The sequence below is a fragment of the Diorhabda carinulata genome, chromosome 3 (assembly GCF_026250575.1).
Source record: "Diorhabda carinulata isolate Delta chromosome 3, icDioCari1.1, whole genome shotgun sequence".
In the NCBI taxonomy this organism is placed as follows: Eukaryota; Metazoa; Arthropoda; class Insecta; order Coleoptera; family Chrysomelidae; genus Diorhabda; species Diorhabda carinulata.
In genome coordinates, this window is record NC_079462.1 from 35,404,008 (window position 1) to 35,429,675 (window position 25,668).

Consider the following 25,668-nt stretch of genomic DNA (forward strand, 5'->3'; position numbering starts at 1 on the left):
ACGTTATCCGTCTCTTCTTTATTAATATTGACGCTGATACCTATCACATTTTTTCATTGCTCCATTATTTTCCAGATCAAGATCCTTGGCTTTTTCACCAATATAGAGATGTTTTTGTAATATGAATATGATTGAGTGACCCCATTTTTCGTACTCTTCTTTAAAGTTTCTCACCATGTAATGAAGAACCTAATCACCAGCAAATTGTAGAGAGTTTAAGTAACGTCTTCAATCCCTATGCCCATAACTCTGCATTCTTCTGTTCCACTTAGAGATTGCTCCCTTTCAATATACTACAATCCCCTCGCTACACACCTTTCCATACGTTTTTTCCATTGATCGAAGCAGTGCTGGAAGTCTTCCATCGACTCAAATCGGGTCCCTTTTAAAGCGGATCTTTTTCTAACCTTTCGAAGAAATCTTAGCAGACCCGCAAGAGCTTTTTGTCGGTCAATCAAATTTTTTGGCACCAACTTCGCGCGGAATTTTTCTAACCGTTTCTTCATCGGCGTTTACAGCATCGGCAATCATCCGGATGATCATTCGACGATCTACAAGCACAATTTGGCTGATTTTGGTCACTGTTGAAACAGTCACAGGGCGACCTGGGCGCTGGTCATCTTCGGAGCTCTATAAAAAGTGGTTACACCACTCAAAAATACGCGTACGAGATAGAGAATTGCCCACATAGGCTTCTTGCAACAATTTAACGAGAAATTTGGGATTAATACGGTTTTCGGCACGAGAAAAAACACGTTCGTTTCAAACAGCTACTGCAGAAATAGTATAATAGTGAAGGAATCGTGATTTGGGGCGTACATAGACAAAATATCTAGATACCCAATGCCTAGGGAGCCCTCTAGTAATTTTTCGAAAGGATAGATGTTTACTTTCGAACTTTTGTTATTGGTATTGTCAGATGTATTACATAACTACTAACATCATTTCTATAATATAGTAATTTCGATTGAACGAGAACAAATAACAGCTGTTAGTAAGCGGATATCCGCAAAAATTATTTAATTTGCATTTTTTTTTATTTCAGGAAATGGAGTGTTTTGGTTGAAACATGATTTATACATGGTAACTTGTAAGAGAATTCTGTAAAATATAAATAACAAGAGGGGACTAATTAAAGAATAGAAAATTTCACTTTACACCAATTAAAATTAGTGAATACAAAGCTTATGAAAAAATACGAGGATGCTTCCAGAAGTACCTAGCCCAATAAAGGAAATATAAAAAAGATCGAGCCCTTTTCCAAGTCTGGTAATATAAAATAATACGGAGGTGCATGAGGTAGAAATTCGAAGTTTAATTCATTAATTTTGGCTATTGCAATAACAGGTGTGTGAGCTGGTGGATTGTCTTGATTGAACAACACTTTTTTCTTAGCCATATTAGGCCGTTTAGATTGATTTCTTCGCTCTTTTATTAAAAAAAACAACGCCATGACCTTGCCTGCAGATGGAATGGTCTTTGCCTCTTTTGGATCTGGTTCTTCCTCTTCAGTTCATTGTTTTGATTAATATTTCGTTTTTGGTGTGCGATGTACAGTGGTATTTTACTGCCATCTTTAGTTGAAGCCAGGTATTTTTAGGACAACTAAATAAACTGGAGTTTAGAATAATGTATTTTTGTTCCACAGATAATTAGTTATATTTTAATACCGAAATAATCTTTAAATAATCTAAAACTGCATATTTTCTTGAAGATTGATACAATGGATCATAATTTAAATTACCGGTGAAGCTTATTTAAGTACAGGTTTCTAGAAGATTGTGTAAGAGATATGATCGTCCATCGTCAGAAATAAATAATAATTTCCAAGTTACACCAGGATTATAAGTAGGTAATAATAACGTGATTTGTCTGAAAGACAATGCAACTTCATCGACTCATCGTTATTTTACAGGGTGTTCCAATTGGAATGAGATCTACGTCAAAAATATCAACATAAATTTTAAGTTGTCGAATTGTTATTTGTGGTTAACTTTGACGTAACTGCAAATTACCTTGATGGTTTTTATACATATAAACAAATATTATATGGCTTAGAATATGTTCTTTTATAAAAACAAACCGTCTTTAAAGTCTTTTAAAGACTATCTTTGTCGAAGACAAACCAAAAAACGAAACAGTTATTTGTCTAAATTCCTACAAACGAAAGAGACTATCAAGATTTTGAACTTGTCACATAAATAATGAGAATTCTTTTACGTAATATATATTTACCTTTCTATTTTATCACAATATAGTTAAAACGTGATGTTTGAAAACACTTGACATTAGGATCTGCATGAACTTGACTTTTTGAAGTCTTCGTTGAAAATGTCACCGTTTCAAAATCGAGACTCGCGGGTTTGATTTGCATTACGCAATTCAGTTTTTTCAAGTTTCTACAAAAACCGTTAATTTGAGACATATGAATTTACCAACCAAGTCCCCTTGATTTAGAGGGTACAATCCAATGGTGAAAAGAAAAAGTTATCGAAGTTTTTAGATACCGAAATTCGGCACCATTTTCTGAACACCCTATATACATTTGTGTCAAGGTTTTAATAGATTTTGGAAGCCATATTAGACCTGACGTACTTAAACTTAGAAATATAATTTTTTTAGTGGAGGGCTGCATGTGTCCAAAAATTTTATAAAAACTATAGCTTAAAATTACGAAGTTTGGGTCCATGCAAATTTTCAGAGCACTAGTCCCAGTACTTTCCCGTATACGTATCGATTCAGCTCGTCCTGAAGGACGACCCTGTGTAGTCTACGTCGATTTGATACAAGGGTTGCTATTTAAACTGTGAGAAAGAAAAAAATATTAATAATTGGATATAATGTTGTTTTTCAAAGAGTTGCTATTTTTCAAAATATTCTACATTAAGATTAATGCGTTTGGATCAATTTTCGAAGCATTTTTACCATTCTGATTGAGGTACTTCCCAAACATGTGATTTGAACACTTCAACCGGTTCTTCAGTTGTAGAAAAACGTTGCAGGTATAAGAATGAATCATCGGGTGCTAAACAAGGATTGTACAGCACATCAATTGGATATTTTGATTGTTTCCCTGATTTTCTCAAGCCCTTTTGGCAATTCAGAATTGATGGTTCTACGTTGCTGTAATAAAAAATTGGTAACATGTCCAGTTATTCCAAAAATGCAGGAGATTTTTGTTTAGTTTCGGGTTCATATGTATAGATCCAAGATTCTTTGCCTGTCACGTTTTTTGAAGCGTCGCGATTAAATATTTCTAAGCGAACAAATCTTTTTGACTGCCAAATGTTCATCAACATTGAATGTATGCGATTGGAACTGATGTCCAAGGACGTACAGCATCTGGCACAACAGTCTATTTTGGACGACCTTCACTTTAGCGAAGTGCGACCAAGATTGAGTTGGAAAAACCGACAAACATGGTGGTTTATCGTCAAAAGTCGAAGCGAGTTGGTTTAATCCACGTTGAAAGTCAGCGCCATTATTTCGCAAAGATGAATGTTTCAAGTATCTGTAAATAACTCAAATAGTTCTGAGTATGTTCACATGAAAAATTTCAAACTTCATTATTGCCATATCTCGAAATTTAAAAAGCAATCCCATTTTTCGAAATATTTCACTTGGCGTCTTTTAAATTCGGCAGCTATAAACACTGATGGTAATATTTATGAAATGTCTTTTGAAGATAGTAAAGTGTAGACATGAGATAGAGACTATTTAGCCACATTCAACTTATCAAAAATATCTAGTTTATAATCTAGTTTTCCTAAAATTAATTTAAAACATTCTCTTAAAGGAACAACAATATAGGGGCAGTAAGACGGAGCAACTTCTCGTTGGAAGTTGGAAGATAATTAATTGAAAAAATCTATTACACTGTTATAATAAGTATATTAGTTATCCAAGATACTTTTTTAACATTTCTTTTAACATTTTTACATAAAATAGTTCTACTATTTGAAATTGTTGTCTAATAGAACGATAAGATAGAAAAGTTATACCGGTTGTTGGAAAAATTGAGGTTATGTTGCGGGAAGTTATAGAAAAAAAACGATTTTCTAATAAATCTGAGCATCATTTTCAAACGTTTGTATGTCTGGTCATGAACATTTTTGGAGAAATTGAGTTGCTAGACTAATTTGCATCACTGGAATATAATATACATGATACGACAACTACAAGCATTTTTGTACAGAGTCTTTATAGAAGAAATGACCAACCAACCATAGATTAAGCTCAATTTGACATTAGACTTTCGATATATAGAAAATTTAGTTTTCGAAATATCAATTTTCAATTGCAACTTTTATCATCTCGCGTCAATTTACAAATTTCATTAAAATATATCTTCGTTTTAATAATCGAATTCAAAATATTTTTCTGTTATCAATTTATTTATTAACGATACTTATTATTGATATTAAACACAATAGCAGTGAGAATCATTATTTACATATTTGTTGTAATATTCCTAATTGGTTCAAGCTGCTTCGCCTACTTTGTTCACCTCAAGGTTATTTGTTGATTGATCTTTTGTTGTTGAGGCACTAAAAACGTTAAAGATTTTATAATAATATTGTAATAATAAGTAGACCACAAACTATTTATACCGAGTGACTAGATAAAAGTGTATAGTACTACATTTCAGAAACTACCGTCGTAGAGTAAAGTAGCAAAGAAAAGCTGTTGAAAATATTTCTGAGATGATTACCTAGGGCTAAATCGCTACCTCAAGCTTTTATAGTGAATCGTATATTCAAAAAAACTCGATCGTTTCGACTGAAATTGCAATGAGGTATGATGTAAAATAGTTAAAGCTAAAAAAATTGCACTGAAACTAACGCCATTTCATTGAAAATCAAAATAAAGCTTATTCCTTGTACCAAATACTTTATTTGTATGTTATTTACGACACCTGAAAGTTTGGCTGATTAGAAATGAATAATTTTGAAAAAAATGGGCTTAACGCTAATTTTTCTTTTGATTTAAAAAAAATTTTTTTTGCTCGTTCTTTCTCCGTAACTATAAGAGATACAAAAACAAATAATCAATCAGATTAGAGCAGTTTTTATGACAATTATTTTGCTTTTTTTATTTTTTTTGTAGCATAAAAATTGACGGAGTTATATCCAAATTAATCTGTCACTATAGTGCGAGGATTGCACAGCCCTTTGACCCTTTATTAATAAAATGTGAAGGGTCTCAACCCCTTCTAGCATACATAGGTTTATAGCCCTGAAAATTATCTTTTAAATTGTTTTTTGTAGGATGTGATAGCTTCAAAATTAATGGGGTTACATAAAAAATAAGAATTTGAATTTTTTTTGTGATTTATAGTATATGAAAAAGTTTCAAATTTTGAAAGTTGCTGTTTCAGTCTGTGTTATACATTTAAAGGTGGTTCTTAAGGGGTGTCAGGGTGTAGGGAATGAAAAATCAGTTTGAAAAATACACTTGAATATCGCAACAATTCAAAATCAAAATAGTAGAGACAAGAAACTTTGATATCAAAAAGAATGCAAAATCTAAAAGTTGGCAGTCATAAGATTTATTCATTCTCTACAAACGGGTAGTTTTTAAGGGTTGAATAATAAAAATTGGTAACCAATTAAATTTTATTAAAATGCTATGAATTTTTCACAGTAAAAATGAAATTGCAACGTTTTAAATAGTTAAAAGATTGTTTCCTATGTTATTTTCATCAGAAGGGTAGTTTTTAACGATTTTTAAGGGTCGATACTCCAAAATACATAATTTTTCTATTATACAATATGTTAAGATACTTATGCTGCATAAACGAAAAACATTTGAATTGAAAAAAAGTAGGAAAAACTATAATATTGGTATTTTTCGATAAAGGGCGGTTTTCGCCCCTTAAAAACAATTTGCACACCTTGCGATCATGTAGATATTGATATGGAGGGTAGGATGAGCTTAATTCTAAATTTTCAGGAAAATCGGAGAGAGAGTCCGGAGGTTTGACGACATTTTGAGCTTGAATGGCTGCACTATGAGCTCAAGCAATAAATATTATTCCCAAATAGTAACTTTTTTCTCTAAAATCAATCTTTTTGGAAATAATTAATAAAATTGTCATGACTTATAATGGGGAAGGAAGCTTTGTAGGTAAAAGCTTAGTCAAAATATTGGGAGGCTAATCTTTTCGGAACTGTATCCTTTATCATTGATATACTTATTAGAAAAAAGTGTCATCGTTATTTTCTTGTATTAATATCTAATTACAATGTATGTAGGTGAGTGACTCTTTGAAACAGTTAATACAGTATAACCCGACACAATGTAATTGCATCTCTGTTGCAGCTGTTATTGGATATTATTCAGATCGTTCTGGGTTCAGGGAACACACACCGCTGGGCAGTGGATCTTTATAATGTTTTATACCGTTATGTAAGTGAGAAGCGCCAAGCGAAACGAATTATTTTTCCACCAAGAAAGTAAAAAATCCGATTCCCGTAATGTTGAATCAATAGAACGGGCGATAAAAGCTTACAGGGAGCTACATATTTTTTTCTAACTGTCCAAATAGTTGAACGACAACCGTAATGTATGCTAAAAACAAATTACATTTAAAATGTCAGTTTTTATTTGTATCTTTTTCGAACACTATGATTATAGATTGAGTTTTCGAAGTAATTACACGTACTAAAATTTTATGGAAACTTAATTATGTGAGTTATTGATATTTGTTTGCAAACAATAATGTTTTGTTGTCGATAAACATATTAAAACCAATGAATGTGATACGTCTCATAAATGTCGATCTGAAACATTAAAACAAATTCAAACAATCAATTTTTCTTGTACTGATGTTTCAGTTTGATCAGTATCAATAACAACAAATATTAATGTCTGTAACTATAAAATTTAATCGAACTGTATAAAGGGAAAGTTTATTATTACATTGTATAACATTTATCAATACTAGAATCTCAAAATTTATGGTCTTATTAATATGTCGAAATCGTGAAACTGATTTAAATCTGTTTGTGAAAGCGTACCTGCCAAAAAAATTTGTTAAATGATATTCGAAATATTAATTTATTTAAACAGATTATTAAATTCGTTTTAAATGGTTATCAACCCAATAAAATATCATCAATATAACTTTCACTATTGCCTAAATTCCAGGGGTTCGTGTTACTGGTAATATAGGTCATACATTATACACGATTCGTTCCAGAAATGACGTTCATATAAAACTAGATACAATGTCTTTTCGATTGCTTTCTGTAGATTTGAAATTAAGCATCGAAAATGTCATTTAATAATTCATTTATCCAGCACTTTATTCTTAACATAACTCTTCAATAGGGTGCGATCATTGGGAACATTGTCTGGTTATTCTGTCGTATTGACAAGAGACTAAATCAGGTCAAAATATCATTTCGTCAATGATGTGTATTAATAAAACCAATTCTGGAAGGCATCTCCCTGTATAAATATGTTAATCCACCCAGGGCCCCCGTAATGGCTATTGGCGCAAAAAAGGATTTTAGCGCCCCTTAAGGCACTTTGAATTATCTTTTTTTATGGTAGGTAGGTGTTTGAAATAAAGCAAAGAACTGAACTTTAAAAGTCATTTTTATTTGTAGACTAAAATATAAAAATGAAATAATAATAATAAATTCTTGTTCACACTCATTTGAAAGCATCTACTTAACTAATTGGTACAGACACGTTGTTCATAAATACTTAGAAAATAACTCAAAAATAAAAATCACATTTTTTTAGGAACAAATAACAAAAATATTGCCTCGTATCTACATATAAAAGGTTGTTATTTTGAACAGCCCGCTATTTCGGTAAATGTCACTTTTGAAGCTGTCATTTTTTGACATTTGACAAGTAGAAACTACGCCATTAATGAAAATACGTTCAACAACGCATCGAAATTATTAAAATTCACTATAAAAATGGTGAAAGTTTGGCAGAGACGGTTCGTAAAACTAAAACATATTTGGGTCGACGTGGAGCACCTTCTCGGATCGCAATACAGAAATTGGTGGAAAAATTTGAGCCGTTGAGACAAGTTAGTGATGTGAAGAATAAAACCCGTGCACGTCGCTCAAGAACAGCTGAGAATATTGCTGCTGTAGCCCAAAGTGTTGAAGAAAACCCAGGTTTGTCCATTCCTCGTCGTTCTTTGGAATTAGCCATTCCACAAATGTCATTACACAGTATTTTGCATAAAGACTTGGGTCTTAAGGCCTATAAAGTTCAGTTAATACAAGAACTCAAGCCGGCTGATCATCAACAACGTCGTGTCTTTGCTGATTGGGTCCTTGAAATGCATGAAAATCATCTTAACTGATGAGGCCCATTTCAACTTTAGTGGTTACGTCAATAAACAAAATTGTCGCATCTTGGGCTCGTAAAACCCAAGAGTTATTCTTTAAAATCTTCTCCATCCTCAACGCGTGACTGTTTGGTGGGGTTTATGGTCTGGCGGTGTCATTGGACTTTATTTTTTCGAAAATGAGGCTGGAGCAACAGTTACGAACAGTGAATGGACTGCGCTATCGAGAGATGATTAATGATTTTTTATGGCCGGAATTGGATGGTATTGATTTGGACAACGTTTACTTTCAACAAGACGACGGCGCTACGTGCCACACAAGCAACGAAACCATCGATCTTTTACGGGAAAAATTTCCGGACCATGTTATCTCAATTGGCCACCATCTTGTGATTTAACACCTTGCGACTTTTTCCTTTGGGGCCAACAAAGAAAGATAAGGTCTACGCCAACAGTCCAGCATCGATTCAAGACCTCAAATATGGAATTCGTGAGGCTATCGAGGACATAGGGCAGCCGCTTTGCAATTTGGTTACGGAAAATTTCATGAAAAGGATATGGTCCTGTAAGCGCAGTCGTGGCGGCCATTTGGCTGATGTTGTGTTCCATTATTAACGACATACCTTCCTCTTTATAATGAAATAAACATCCGATCATTTATCTCAAAAAATGGCGTTTGAATTAATCAAAATAACACCTCTTATTGGAAAACCTGCTACAACGTGTTAATCAGAAAGCGCAAAACATGAAATTAGTTTGTTGAGAATTTGTTGAGAGTAAAATCGATTTTACTAATAAAAAATAGGGGTTAAATTTGAATCAAAATAATATTCGTAATTTTTTTATAATAAAAATATTTTATAAAATATACTTCTTATAACAAATACCTAGATAACTTCGTTATAAAATGGGATATGGGACGCCAGATCAGAACAATTTTTTTTTGGATTTATGTTTTCCGTGTGGTAAAATATCCATGATCACGAGTCTGTTCTCTGTGAAGTGACGTCTTATTAATTTATATCGAAATTCCGCGCAACTGATTTTCAGTATATTTCGGACATTTCTTCCTTGTCCGATGTTTTAATTTTTCTTTAGGTCTCAGCTGAAGGTCATATAAGAAACCCGAAATCCGAGTAGCAACTTTTCGAGTTGATATGCCTAATTTGTATTTTGCATCTTCCACCAATTTTTTAGTCAATCTTTTCGGTTTTTTTAGTCAAAACTTTAAGCCGCCCACCTTCTGGAAGGTTTAAACATGTTACTGAGAATTAATTACCTGCCATATTTGTATGAGAGCATTTTTATAGATAATAAACATTATAAACTGATTTAAAATTTGATTTTAAAACTTACAGTAGGATCTTTACGATAAAAACTAAGGTCCTTCCAGATATAAACATTAGGTCTCATCAAATATTCGATATAATTATCTTTTAATGGTAATGTACGAACTTGGAAACACCGGCGCGGTCAAAATTGGACACACTGTATATATATTTTCTAATTAATTCTTAATAAAAGAAAGATTGAAATATTATCCATGTAATTATACATTTCTGAGGTAATCATGATGTCAATTAATTTACAAAATAAGTAGGATCTACATTTCGTCTCCACAAAGTGGGGGCTGGAATGATTACAAAATTATAATGATTGTTGATTTAATTGAATTCTTATTATGTTACAAAACTCGTGAGTTGAGTAATTGAATTGTTTAATGGAAAATATGGGCGTATCTTACAATTTATAAAAATATTTTGCAATTATTATATTCGGAATCAACTTATTGCAAAACATCTTCATTAATTATGTCAGTCACGATTGGAGATTGTAGTATTTGAAGAAGAACTCCCATGTTCTTTACATTACAAATACATTAGAAAAAATAAAATAAGTCTTGCCATTTAGCCAATCACACAATTTAATGTAACAACTTTTGCACATGAAATAAATTACGTCTTATAATTCGGTAGACATGATCTTGCTATGCCAATCAGTTTAGACAAAATTCTAGACCGTTGATCCAAAACAAAATGGAGTCCAAAATAAGTTCTTTGTTTCGCATACCCATTGGAGCTGGAACCACGCGATTAGAAAACCGCCTACAATAGTTTTCCATGTATCTACAATTTCTTTTACAAAAAACAACTACTGAATAAGAAATTGTCAAATTTGATATATAAACTCATAACTGATTATTGAAGTTGCCATGTTGTTTAGTATTCGTTCGGAAGCCATCAATAATGAAAATGTTCAGTGAATTTGTGAAAATTATTCATCGTTATTGAAAGGTATTAGCCCGACCAAGAGAAAGCTGTTTGCAAGATGGAACGAAAACTTTGTAGTAAAGATGTTTCCATCGAATGTTTGACAATGTTTTACAGAAATAAAACGGAATTTTCGCGGCGTTTCATAACCATGGATAAAACGTCAATCAAAACAATGGACTGAAAAGGGAGAAACGGATTCAAAGGAGCCAAAGATCGTTCTATATGCAGACAAGTTAATGGCGTCGGTTTTTTTGGAAGCGCGTGGGATAATTTTCATGGAAAAGGAAAAACTATCAGCGGCGAGTATTATACGAACTTATTGCAACGTTTGAGCGAAGAAATCAAGCTAAACGGCCTAATATCGCTAAGAAAAAATGTTTCATCAAGACAATGCACTGTTTCACACATCGGTTATTGCAAAGACCAAAATTAATGAATTAAATTTTGAATTTCTACTTCATTCGACATATTTAGCCCCCTCGGATTATTTTCTGTTGATAAATTGATAAACTTTCCCCAGGACCCATATGGGGTGTTGATTCAAGGCCAAACACATTCATTGGGGAAATTGCGAAAAACTAGGACTACCCATAGACATTGTTCAAAAGGAGCTGAAGAGATGAAATTACTAGCAAAGAAAACGATAAAGGAATAACAATACTAAAATGGAAGGATAATGATGCTTTCTACAAAGTGTGCTGATGAGACAATAAGCATTGACAGAAGATCAGAAATGGTTGTAAAGCCTTAAGCCGTGGTCGACTATAATATAAAGGCAAATTTTCTATAGATCTGTCTGATCAAATGCCAAGCTAAAACACTTCTTTAAGAAGGACGTTGAAGAGGCATAGGAAAATTGTTATTGAGTTTTTAGTTGGTAAAGAAAATCCCAAATCAGTGTTGGTAGCAAGAAGTTGGCGACAAAAGAAACTACGGCTGTTGCTGATTAAGAGACGCCAAAACCAACAAAACCCATTGCCTAGTGAAGAAAGAAGATCCAAGTCACAAGGTAAGGAAAGATTGTGTAGGGTACAGTAAAAAAAAACAAAAGGACCAAGTGTAAGGTACTGTTTCAAGGACCAAGGACTGTTAAACCAAACTATAAAACGCATTTTAATATAGTCCCTTGGGCCGCGGAGAAGGTTCGAAATAAAATACGTCGTGCGGTCCATAGGACAGCTCTTGGCAGTGGGGAAAGTGCAGTTGCGGGCCTGCGGAGTCGCACCGTAGCTCAACGTGTTAACCACTATCATGATCATGAATATCTTTTGATGTGGAACTTTCTTACAATTATTTTGTACCTTATTTACGCCGATATTGCAAAATATGAAACAGTGGACATATTTGAGTTTGAAATTGCATAATTAAAAAGCATGTTCTGTGAAATTATATCCATCAAGTATAACAAATTATTATTTAAATGAATGAAAGTAAAATCGAGCAAAAGGTGTAGGTAATAAACGATAATTGTTATTGGAATGTTATTAGAAACGGAATGTTGTTGATGCGTACGATTTCATTTGATTTGTTGTGCTCAAATAAAACAAACCTTTCCAATTCCAAAATCGCTTTTGTTCTTCATGGTTAGTCTTGAGTAATCATCGGGATATTGAGTAACCGGGTATTTTGTTTAATTTGACTTAGATTAATTCGCTTTGATTTCGGTCAAGTGTCAGATTAACTTTTTCAATTGATATTCTTACTAACAATTGATTTTATAATCCATTGTATGTAATTTGTGTCGATAACTATGAGAAGTTGTACAAAAAATATCAATTTCATTCCATCATCAATCATTTGATTGCGGATCCTTAAGGTGCTTCTCTATTTGAGACCCTTGCAAGTGCATTTTCTGTGAATTATTTCAGCTCTGTGTCCACTGTGGTTTTGCTAATAGACTTGGAAAACGTAGAATGTTGTCTGAACGAACAAACATCAGTAACCTATAAATTACGCTGCTCATAAGAATTTTTTTTAAATCACAAAACCATAGACAAATGAAACAACCCGTCATCACACCAATCTCGATGAAATCAGCTTTCGAACAACAATTTTTGGAACCGTTAGTGATATTCGTACTGAACACACTGTAACCACTACACCAACACTCACAATTACACTGTCTGAGACACGTTTAGAACTTTGTTTACTTAGTTTTGTCTCTGAAGATGGTAACTTGGATATCGAAACGCGCGTTAGACAGTGTTATTGTGAGTGTTGATGTAGTTGTAGTAAAAACAGTGTGTTCAGTTTATTTTCTGAATATTCAGATCATGAACGGGTTAAACCTATATACAGGGTGTCCCACGATGAGTTAAAACTCATATGGCAAAATACTCATAGTAAAATCGTGAAAATTTCTACGTTCAGATTAGAACATCCTGTATATTTTTGAAATCTACGTAAAATTTTATTATACTTTTGTCTAAAGACTTTTTTCGAAAAATGCATACTTTTTGAGTTATTAATTGTTTTGTAGAAGATTTTACCGTTGCAGACCCTTATAAATTATTTTTTTATGACTACACCCTTAAAGATATGAAAATGGTTTTCGTTCGATTACTTTTAGTAAAGTCAGACGTATTTGTATCTATGTTGAAAAATTTTTCATTTTGTACAGGGTGTGTATTAGAAGTGTTCAAAGTTTAACTTCATAAATATAAAATTTCTCTATTTTTTTAAATAGAATCACCCGGTTTTTTCTATTTTAATGCATTCAAGGGTTAAGTTAGGATATTGGTTTAATTTTTCTTACAGACCTTGACAAGATAAAGAAATCTTTTTTATTTATTAGTGCTTGTATAAACGGGTCAAAATAAAATTTAGACCACACCTGCATCTCTTAAAATTTACAGAAAACATTTAATATCTGGAGAACGGTAAGGTTTAGGTATAGGAAAGTATACATGAATTTGCCGTATTTTTACCTCTCAATGCAATGAAACTGAAAAAACCGGATGGTTCTATTTAAAAAAAAAAAGAAGTTTCATATTTATGAAGTTAAAGTTTGAACACTTTTTATACACACCCTGTATAAAATGAAAGATTTTTCAACATAGATTCAAATACATCTGACTTTGCTAAAAGCAACCGAGTAAAAACCATTTTCATATCTTTTAAGGTTTTTTCGTAAAAAAATAATTTATAAGGGTCTGCAACGGTAAAATTTTTTTCAAAAAAAATATTATCTAAAAAAGTATGCATTTTTCGAAAAAGGTTTCCAAACAAAAGTATACTAAAATTTTACGTAGATTTTAAAAATGTATTAATATACAGGATGTTCCATATAAAATAACAAAGTTACAGTCGACTTCCGGTTGAGCCGATAGTTTTAACTTGTCGTGGGACACCCAGTATATATGATAGTAATCAATTTTCGATATCAAAATATAACTGATATGAGGATTGAAATGATAAAATAAATTCTGAGACAAAAAGCTTCTTATTGTCAAGATGTCCAATATAAAAATTTCAATAAATACAAAAAACAAATCGAAAAAAACTCAAATCAATAACATAAATAACGAGTACGATTAATTCGTATCTGTTAATTAAATTAATTAAAGCAGTTATCATAAAAATTAATGGACTTGTTTGCAGATTGGGACATATATGCATGCATATAATTTTAATAAATTCAAATTCTTGAAAATAAATAAACAATCTAAATGAATTTCTGTTTAAAAATTCTCGACATATTTACACGAATAATAAAAAAGTGATGATTTATATGGTGACTAAGTTTGACTTTAGCGGTCGCGTTCATTAGAATTTCAAGAGATGTTTAATAACGTTAAGCATTTCTTACCGACCATGTTTGTATAATGACGTCAGTGTATTTACTCACGATGACATTGAGCTACGTAAATATATACTTGAACATACTTATTTCAATTTCAAATAATACCAAATGGTGTGTTTGCTTTTGGTTTTACAAGGGTATCCATTCTTTATTTGGGTTACATTCAATATCAGGTAACTCAGAATAAATACCATGACAGTTTATTTTTAATATAGAGGGGGCTTGGCTTTTATCGTATTTACTAACTATTTTCATCCTTTTAGCGTCTAGAATTACCGAGAAACCTAAACGGCAAAAACTGTTAATTTAATTAATAACATATTTATGTTATTAGTTATTTATATTATAAGCAACCCCTTTGAATGATTTCTTTCTGAAAATTATGAAAATTTTCAGGAGTATTACAACTTTCAAAATCGTAAAATACTCCGATTCAAGTAAAATATGTTTTAATAACAATCAAAACATCGATATTTTTATTTAAATTTAAATTTTTCTATAACAAAGCTTGTTTTTGGCAAAAAAAACATCAAAATTCGAGCCAATTATCTAAATCTAAATTTTTGACAAGCTTTAATACGAGAGAATGTTTTTTTCAACCTCCGATCGCTCCGTGCAGACGCTACGCAGGCAGAAGAAAGCGCTGTAGCCGACTGCGAAGCTCTCGCACTACACACTCCGCAATTGTTGACATTCAGGCGTCAGTCGGCGTTGTGATACAGCTACGTAAACATGTCCGCCATTATTAATGCCCCCACCAAGTTCGATATGTTTTCTACAGGCTGCAAAAAACCATCGGAGAATGAGTCGTTGTGAATGGTGTCGAAAGTTTAAAGATGGCCGTAATGATGTACATGATGGTTGAAGAAAACAGCAGTTTCCAGAAGTTTCAAGGTCTCTTTCAAGGACCTTTCAAAGTGATTCAGTCGAAAAGTAACCGTTTTGGTAATAAAATTATTGTTTTATATGAACTTGACTTTTATTTATAGCCTATCGGAGGTTGAAACTACTTAGTTGCTTTAACAAAAAAATGCCGCCAAAAACGGTTTTCTCTCATCGTATATTTTGCTTGCTAAAGTAAGCCACTGAATTTCTAATAGCGTTTGTTGCCGCCCCTCGCTCTAATTACAGCTTTCATTCATCTTGGAAGGCTTCTAGACAGATTTTGGACGTATCCTTGCGGCAGGTTTTCCCAGAAGTTGAAAAGAACATTTTGAAGACCATCTAGTGTTCTTATTGGTACCGGATGTTGCTGAATTTGCTATCCTAGATGGTCCCAGACTGCTCTATTGGGCTAAGGTCCGGGCTACGTGCAGGCCAATTCAGGATGGGTATCTCGACCTCTTCTAAGTACTGCCGAACCACTCAAGCAGCATTATCGTGTATTAGCACAGAGTTGTCACCGATATGAGGCATATAGGACACTTCATGGGGTTCTAGGTTATTGGTTATGTACCTGTCAGCATTTAGTCTTCCATCATTCACTGGTACTAACACCGTGCGTTCCTCGAAAGAAATTCCTCTCCAAACCATGATAGAGCCACCAACAAAGCTTTCAGTTTGTTAAAAATTAACCGTTCACCACGTCGCCTATATACTGGTACACGCCTATCTGATGAATACAGACAAAATCTTGATTCATGCGTGAATAAAATATTGGACCAATCTTGAATATTCCAATCTTGCTATTCGATGTTCTCTCCTGGTGGACCTCTAGCTGGCACTCTGTTTGTAGGCTTATTCGGACATTACCAACAGATCTGTTTGCAGCCTTCGAGCGGTGGTATGCCTAATTCTTAAGGCCGTTAACCTCAAATAACGATCATCTACTACCGAAGTTACCCTTCCGCGGCCTTGTCCCCGTCTTCTGGTTAACTGCCCTGTTTCTTGGTAGCGAATAACAACTCTGGATATGGTGCTTTTTCGAACTCCAACGTATCTTTGACTGCGGCCATCTTGTATGCTGCGCGATGATTCTAGCGGCTTCTTCAGTCGTCACATGTCTTGTTAAACGTTCAGGCACATCAATTATTAAAATAAATTTTAATTATCACTATACAATAACACAATTTGCTTAGAAAGTTCTCGATCTCAATGCATTCTCCAAGACAGAATTGATTTACTCGAGCATTTTTTTGCCCATGATAAGAAACAAGAAATATCTATTAAGTTGATACATATACAGATTGTCCCAAAAGAGTAAAATTAAATATTAAAAATATCCTAAAATACTAGTGGTGCGATAATTTTTGTGGGTGGTTTATAAAAAGCGATTGAGTTATATAATTCTAGCAAAGACAAAAATAGGGAAAATTTGTGGTAATAATAAGCTAACGGATCAAACTAAATCAAAAATTACGGCATGAATAATATAATTTTTTTTAATAACTCGTACCAATGATTCCGATAAATATCACTCAAGTTGAGTAATAAAAAGATTATTATTATGGTGTATGCTATACACCCTATAGCAAAAGATTTATGATTAAAAGTACAGTACAAATTAATGATATTTTTCCTCGCAAGTGAATGGTACAGTCCGAACGAAGTCAACCTTGAATCAAACTGCAGTTCCATTACTACATCTTGGCCGTTTAACGTTCCTTCGAAGAAAACATGATTAATATCATTTCGTACGAATCCCATCCCATGTATTATTATATCCACCATTTTTCTAACAGTTGAATCGAAGTTATTTAACCTTGTTAATGGTTAAGGGTAGATATGAAAAATGAATATACTCGAATTGATACGGGTTAGAATGAAGTGTATACCTCCAATTTTTTACAAAACCGATTTTAAGTCAGGAGCAGAATATACTAAAATGGTATCGATAGAACGGCCTGCGCCATTACCTGATCTTAAATTTGAATCTCAAATAACATACTCAAAAACACAATTAATTGTTATTTTTCAAATCAGTAACCTACTTTGTTGAACAACACCAAATATCCTGATGTTCAAAGTAGCTAATTTGTATTCTATATTCGATATACACATTAAAAATTCAAGCTTAATCCTCCTAGAACTGTCAATTCAATCTGTTGATATTTTGAATATCGGCTATTTAAAAAATCTATTGAAAAAAAAAGTTTTTTACAGATTAAGCTTATTCTGAAATCGCGATCAGAACTAATCCTCACGAATGGCACTAGTTAGACCGCCACAAGAGACTACTACGTAAATTTTTATAAAACTATTTCATAATTTGGAATGATAAATATCATATTAATCACTCAGGGATTTTCATTGTGTAGTTTCTTAGTGAATATAATTATTCACCAGGTCTAGATATGAACGCCCACTACTTTCTTAACTTTTATTAGTATATCAATGGTTCTAAGTTTTCCAAAGTTTTGTTTTATCATCATTAGCTGAAGAGTCTACGTTCACGTTCTTAATCAAAAGGATTTATGCATTACTTCTTTATCTAAACCAACTATATGAAATTTTCATCTCTAAAAAAACATCTTCAACATTTTTTGTTTTAACTCTGCGGTATACTATTATTATTAATGTCTTTATTTTCAGTTTTAATCCCTATTTTTATTTCATCTAATACAGAGGTGTTAAACTCAATTTTGCAGAGGGCCATATGTTAAATTTTGGATTCGTAGTTGGGCCAGATTGAAAATAAAAACAGAATGAACTGAATTATTATAACATTTGAAAATCTTATCAAAGTTATAAAAGATGATAAATTATTATGTTGAGCTCGAGGATCCAGATACATGTCTTCTCTTGTTTTTGACACGCTCATTGATGTCAGGTATCATATTCGTTGTAGTTATTTTTGAGAATTTACGGAGATGTACATTCGTAAGTCTTGTGCGATGTTTGTTCTTATTTATTCTGCTCACATTATCCAAACTCTTAAAATATTGTGTGTAAAATGTAAGAGCGTTAATCTCATTAAATTTTTCTTTCAAAATATTGAAGATTGAAGATCTATCAACTCCATTTGCAAATGAATCGGTGCCTGTGAAGTTTCAAAATTGAATAGATTGTTGAATTCCATTTCATTCATTTCGTGAATGTCTTCAAAACTATTGTTGAATTCTGTAATCAATTTTTTTTTTGTTTACTTTGCCAAACGATTTTAAATGAGGGAAATGGTCTAAAGTTTGATTTTTTACCTGATTTTCCAACAGCCTCAACTTCTTTTCTTTGAATATATGAATACATTCGAGTGACAATCAGATTTTTACCCTGTAACTTTATTTTCAGATCTGTCAAGTATTTATTGATATCTACCAAAAAGGCACAATCAATGAAAGCTTGAATATGGTCACGTAATATAAAAAAATCTTTCTAAAACTACTCCTCGACTGAGACAAGGAACTTCAGAAAACTTTTCGTCCAAATCTTGTAGAAACTGCCTGAACTGTCAGTGATTTAGAACTCTGATCCTTATAAAATTTTTAAATATTTGGATGCCAATGATTCCTGATTGAATATACAGTAAAATCCCACGAAATTTCCTGATATTTTTCTTCTTAATTTAGTTACAACGCCGTAGACTTGGGAGTAGGAGTACCTAAAAAAACCGTAGGGGAATCGAATCAAGTCTAAAAGCTGTAAAAAACATGATTCTTCCTCTGCGGGACGTATCTTTGACATCTGGATGCTTGGTTGTGGTTTCTTGGCACGGAGCCTCCACAAGTTTGATGTAGATACAATTTACTTACTTACAAGGTTTCAAATATCGATCGGGGTTTTAGTTTTCGAGGAGGAGGATCTTTTGGAGACAATAATTGTAAATCTTTCACAGTGGGTATGTGGGCTATGTATTGTAACCACGAAGTTTTGGATAACATGAATATTTAATAGCCACGGAGGCACTTGTTTTGTACCACCTGCAGGGTGCGGAAATTTTGTTTTGTATGCGCTAACTCTGCGGTATAATAAACTATTTATTTATCTACATTTCCCTAGTATCGGTTGCCTTTTTGTTTTCAGCAGTGTCCTTAGATATTTTTGCTTTGTTGTTTGGGTTGTCAGTTGTTAGTGAGAAAGTTATTTGTTTTTATTTAGCTGAACAATAGTAACGAAAACTGCGTGGTGCTTTAGCAGATTATATTTTTCAATTAATACTGAAAAAAAGATTGTAATGGCCTTGTAACAAGTTATCGAAAAAGATAGTTATCGTAACTACCTTGTTCTTTGTTGGCGTTAATTCTTTGTATAGTTTAATTCGCTTTATGATTTCCAATCAGCACGTTGCATTGCCATGAACTTTAAATCAAAGTTTTCTCTATAATAACTTGAATTTATAAAGTGCAACGTGATACGAATGATTTTTGATGAAGGAGAAAGAGACATTTATTCACAGTGAATGTTATTTCATAAAATATCTTATAATAAATAACAAAGAACTTGAAAAAAATAAGACATATAATGCTGGTACAGTTTTTTTTAATTTAACTCAATTTTCAAGTTAATAATTTTATTTTTAACCAGAAAACATCATTAATTAGACATAAAATACGGTGTTGTTTCTCAAGATATCACTCAATAAATCGTGTGACTAAGAAAAAGACATTTTTTTTGTCAAAAATCGATTTTATTCATCAATGTAATCTCCTATATGAGCAATACAAACACCCCAGCAATTTCTTCTTTATTTGAGCTGAATTTATCATATTTTTGAGATCAGCGAATAGACATTAGTCCCTGTGATTCAGATCTGGACTATACGGTGGATGAGGAAGCAATTCGAAGTTTAATTCGTTCAATTTAATCATCGTTGCTATCGAATTGTGAATCCGTGCATTGTATTAGTAAAACAATGTTTTTTTCTTTGGAATATGAGGCCGTTATACCTTGATTTTTGTATTCAAATGACAAATAACAACTCCATGTAGTATTCGCTATATAACAATATTCCATTAGCATTCCAAAATACTGAAGCCACAACCTTCGTAGCTGATTATTGTGCCTTTGGAAGCTTCGGATGTGATTCACCGGCTGCAGTCCACTCAGATGATGATCGTTTTGATTCCGGAGTAAAGTAAAGGATCCATTGTCACATATAGACGCAAAAAATCTAATTTATTACGTTTAAACATGGCTAAACATTGCTCTGAATCATCAACTGTGAGAAAAAACGTCACCCACTTTGAAAGAAGCTTTCTCATGGTCAAATGTATCTCTATGACCTCAGCTATCTCACGCAATATCATTTTACGACTAAATAAAATCAATTTGTGGACTTTTTTTATGTTTTCTGGAGTAAACAACCCAAATGGACCAGACCAGAACGTTCACCATCATCAGTGTCTGTACGACCACGTTTAATTTCAACAAGCCAATAACAAATAGTTCTTTTCGATAGAGCAGAGTCTGGGTAACACTTTTGAAGCCATTGCTGAGCTTGTACAGTTTTTTTCTTCGCCAAGAAGTAATGATAAATTAACAGACTAAATTGGTTTGAATCCATTCGCTCCAATGGCTGTCACTATTTTCTGTCTAATCGAAATGTCATGAAATTTTCCACTTAGTCTTTTGAAAGTTGGTACTTCATGAACGTCATATGGATTTGACAATGGCAGCGCCATCTGTTTGTCAGTCACATGTCTTATTGAGTGATATCAAATCAGAAACAACTTTTGTAAACCTCCTGTTAGGAATCAAGTCCTTATTCAATGAGCCAAATTAAATGAAAGTTCAATGTACAGAATAAAACCATAATTAGTAACTAAATTATAGGTAATAGTAATAGGTAATAATTATTAAGTCCCTAGGAAAAATTAAACCAGTATGCAGCATGCCCGGAGTCAAATATTATGATTAGAAATCGTTTACAGAGTAGAAGACACTTTCCAGTAAATACACCCTCAAATTATTGCGGAATGATATATTTCAATTGAAAACTGATTATGCATTTTATTGCATTGTAAAATATTGAGCCGTGGATAGCCGTGCAAAGATCTTTCTAAAATTAGAGAAGCGTGTGTGTGTGTTTGTGAAATTGATTGGAAGCAAGGCCATCAGCCACAGAATTTTTCAATGATACTTCTTAGATATTAATTTTAATATCCTTGATAAAATTTACTAATAGTTCTAAAGTTTGTCGGTTATCTATGCTCACAAGGTGTATGAGGTTCAGAGGTTGGGAGTAGTTTTGTTTAACAAGTAACTGCAACAAATTGTTTGTTTTATGAATGTGATTGTTGCATCAGAAAAAAATGTGATTGAGATCAGAACAAGGATTATCATCGCAGGCATCAGATACAGACTGATGATTGGTAAGATGGTAAGAGTCAAAATTTTTCATCTTCTAAAGAAGTCCTTGCAGTGAGTCCGAGTAAGTATCTAACAGTTCTCTTTTGTAGTTTGAAGATTCGTTCAAATTGAGTCGCACCACACGTACCCCAAAAGAAAAAGGCGACTCAATAAGGGCATAATAGACTGTTAAGGAGATGGATAAGATCAGTTCTTTGAAAACTCCCATTTCGAGGATTTACCCACAACAAGCCATAAAAATGTTACAGATGTTGATGTTATTTAATAAAAAAGGCTGCGATGTATTTTTATATGATAAAATTTTGGTTTTAGAAACATTGAGACAGAGAAGGTTTGAATCGCACCATGATTTAAGGGTGATTAGGTCACTAGATGTAGTCCGTGAGATCAGGGTTGTTCTAAGACAAACTAGTCTGCAAAAAGACATATTTTACCACTGTTTATCAAACCTGCTTCATTCCCCTCTCTCTTGTAGGTTAATTTCTAAATAATAATTTATAGAACGGTAGGAAATAATTCGGTGAATAAATAATTGACACATAATTTTTAGAATTTAATATACTTCCTATGAATTAACATAATTATTAAATTATTTCGTTGCCCACAACAAAAATTAAGTTGAAAGGATTTTAATTGAACAGTTTTTTATATACATATACAATTTTGAAATTCTATTATTTATTATTGGTACTCTGGTTAACCTCAAAATTTACTACTTTTCGGTTACGTATATCGCAGTAAACAGACAATATTTATAATTTAAAAAAAAGATTTTAAAACCTTTTACATAAAACATAATCATATAAAAATATTGGATAACGTATGCACATGAGGATTACAGTCTCGATTCCTTAAAAGGAGCGGCCGAAGTGAGAGTGATCTGACCTCTAAGAACGAACGGTAAGTAGGCTCAAATCTGAAGTATCAACTTCCCACATGTCTTATGGGTAATATCAGTTTATGGGTAGAGTCAGTGCAGCGACAAAAAACAATGAATATTTGAATGAAATAATATCAAATATTTTAATAGACGAAAAGACCAAAATTCGTCTCCTGGTATATATTTATATCTCTCTATCAAGTAATTTTGAAAAAACTGCAGATTTCAAGTTTTCCGCCGCCTCTAATAACGAATTAAAATGTTAATACATCGCGTGAGGTTTCTAATTAACACATCTCGTGCTATTTTTTTAATTCTAGAATAATCTCTCAGTTTTATTAGTAATAAGTTTCAATACAGAAAAATATAGGGAGGAAATTAATATCAAACCACATATTTCTATACTAAATGATTCAATTCGTATGAACTAGTCGAAAGCTAAGCCTAGCGTTTCAATATTCAAAGTTTTAGCGTTTTTAAATACGTTAAACGTCTAATCTAGGGCATTTTTGAGTTCATTTTTCATTAAGAAATAAAAAATAATGTTTACTCCCCGTATAACATTCGGTAAACATTTAACAAACCGTCAGTCCACGTGGACTCATCATCTCCACTGTTTACCAATCAAAACATCGAATCGTAAACAAAAATGCATTTCTATTGGCCGAAGGTGTATGTACACAATTTTTTCGAAATATTCCTGCCAGACAGCTTGCGAGAAGCATTGGCGTTCATAAATTTCTTTAAATAAATAGAAAATATTGCGTTATTTAGACCACGGGCCAATGAAATTGCACAGTATAATCTGTTAATGCATAATAATAATTGCTGAATTAACTAGAATAAATAAATTATCCGTTATCGAGCAGGCACGGATTATGGATGATTCACAGAACCGAAAAACATGTAAAGAAAAACTGAAATCAGTTGACAAACTGATCAAGATTTTAAACTTTTTATAATTAGATAAATTGCGACATTAGAAAAAGGTAACAGATTATCCAGAATACAATTATACCAGTTTAGAAACATTGCGTCAAGTTTTGTCTGCAAGATATTTGCGTCAGCTTGAAGTTCTAATAGACGAATGGGGTACAAAAAGGACTCAGCTCACGTCTGGTATCCTTTTTAAACCAAACTCCCTTACAAGAAGGTACATTTTACTCGTCTATTTACGTTTTATAATTTAATATTTAGTTGTAGCAAGTTAACGAAGTATAATAACAATTTTTTTTCAAATTCCAAGTAAGACTACAATTAAGTGCGTATAATACCGTCCATTTTATAATGATTTGTTTGTCTTTTAACGAATACTTTCTCACATAAGATATATATATATATATATATGTAAAGAAAAATATAATTTTCTTTTGCGTGCTATTTTGCCGTACATCACATAAAGTCCGTTTGTGACAGATGATCTGTCACTGTCATCGATGGGAAGCAGGGCATAACCTCGAATGTCGTGTTGTGTGATTGTGTGCTGGAAAACAATTTCATTTTTAAGTTTATTTTAATTTGTGATTTTGGAACAGACATTGTTAATAATAACATTAAATGTCGTTTCTTTTCTTACAGGTATGAAATATTTGTTTAGTACTAAATAGGTGCATACTTTTGTTTCATGTAATTTTTAGTTTACATGTTAATAACAATAAATTATCTTTTCTTACAGAGAAACACAATTGTGTTTGATTGACTGTGTCACCAAAACCACAGATATATTGGAAATTGTCTTATATATATATATTATTATTATTAAAAGTATTTATAAGAATTATTAATTTATAAAATGAGGTATCTACGCCTATGGTAGATCGAACAAGGATTTTTATAATCTGCAATTGATACTATGACTGTTTATAGTCAAAGAGCAATAATTTATTTATAAAGTATATAAAGTTTGTTATATATAACAAAATAAAGTTATTTAAATATAAAACCATCATTTTTTAACTGTATTCACAAAATATTTTTGTCGAAATAACAGAATTTACAAAAGTTATATTCGAAAAAATTTCATAATGAATTTACTTGCCATCTTTTTCTAATTAATGGCCATCTATTATTACAATTGAACATTGACTTTGTATATTTTAAAATCCATCGAATAATATTGGTCACAATTTAGTATTTTCTATTAAATTTTCATTTTTTCTTTGAATAGATTCAACTTTCCTCAATCACTTCTTCCCACTAAGTTTCTTTTACCATGCGAACTGGTAGAAGTAGTTACTGAATCCGATGAAAATAATCAGTCAAATATAGCCGTCAATCGTAGACAAATACTTGTTACCTAAAATATCCTTTTTTCTTTTTTAATCTATAGAAATATTCACAATAATATTCAACTAAATACGCTTGATGTCGTAAAATAAACTATTTTATTAAAATTTTGCATATAAAGTATTGAAATTAGCTAATTAATATTACAAACAGACTTGTTTCAATGATAATTTTCTCAATAACCCAATTTAAGTACAGTTTTACTGTTATCGTACTTATTTTTTCACGTACGATTTGAATAACTATTCTGTGTATTACCAATAAGGTGCTACCTTAAATAATAACTTTGGATATCGTATACCAGTGCTCGTGAAAAATTTAACACCTAATTAAATCTGTTAACCTTTCAATGTTTATATAACTTATGGTTTAAATAAACCACCAATGAAATCCGTGAATTGATTTTTGTGTGAATTTGGTTGATGTGAATATATTTTACAGTGCATTAGGCCAGAAAATATCAAAAAATGGATTTCAGGAATTTGAATGGGGAGTCTTATTTCGTATTTATCGTTAATTTCTCCCTCGTTCTCTCTGTCTGCACGTTTCCTCAATCGTGAGGCTTATAACCTCTTTGGAATGTTTCTATTCCTATTTTTTATTGCCTCTTTGTATATTTCTCAATCATCTAGTGAAGGAGTTAGTCGTTGACTGTTTGATTTGACCAGACCATCTTATAAGCGATTGATTTCTATTTATTTTTTCCTTGCTAAATTTACCGTCTGTTGATAAGCTTCAGGTTAATTTAGCTTCCGGGATATTTCTTAAGGATATTCGTCTACACTACTTCAAACTCTCATTTTTGTTTCTTAACAAATCAGTAAAATTTCGAAAAGTTTGCAATTTAATGATCCCGAATCAATAA

General features: G+C 32.2%; 1 protein-coding gene across 1 annotated transcript in view; it reads right to left on the minus strand.

Annotated features, from left to right (window-relative positions):
* Positions 1–25,668, minus strand: part of LOC130892082 (uncharacterized) — a 51,444-nt gene that overhangs the window by 14,315 nt on the left and 11,461 nt on the right. The window lies entirely within an intron of this gene.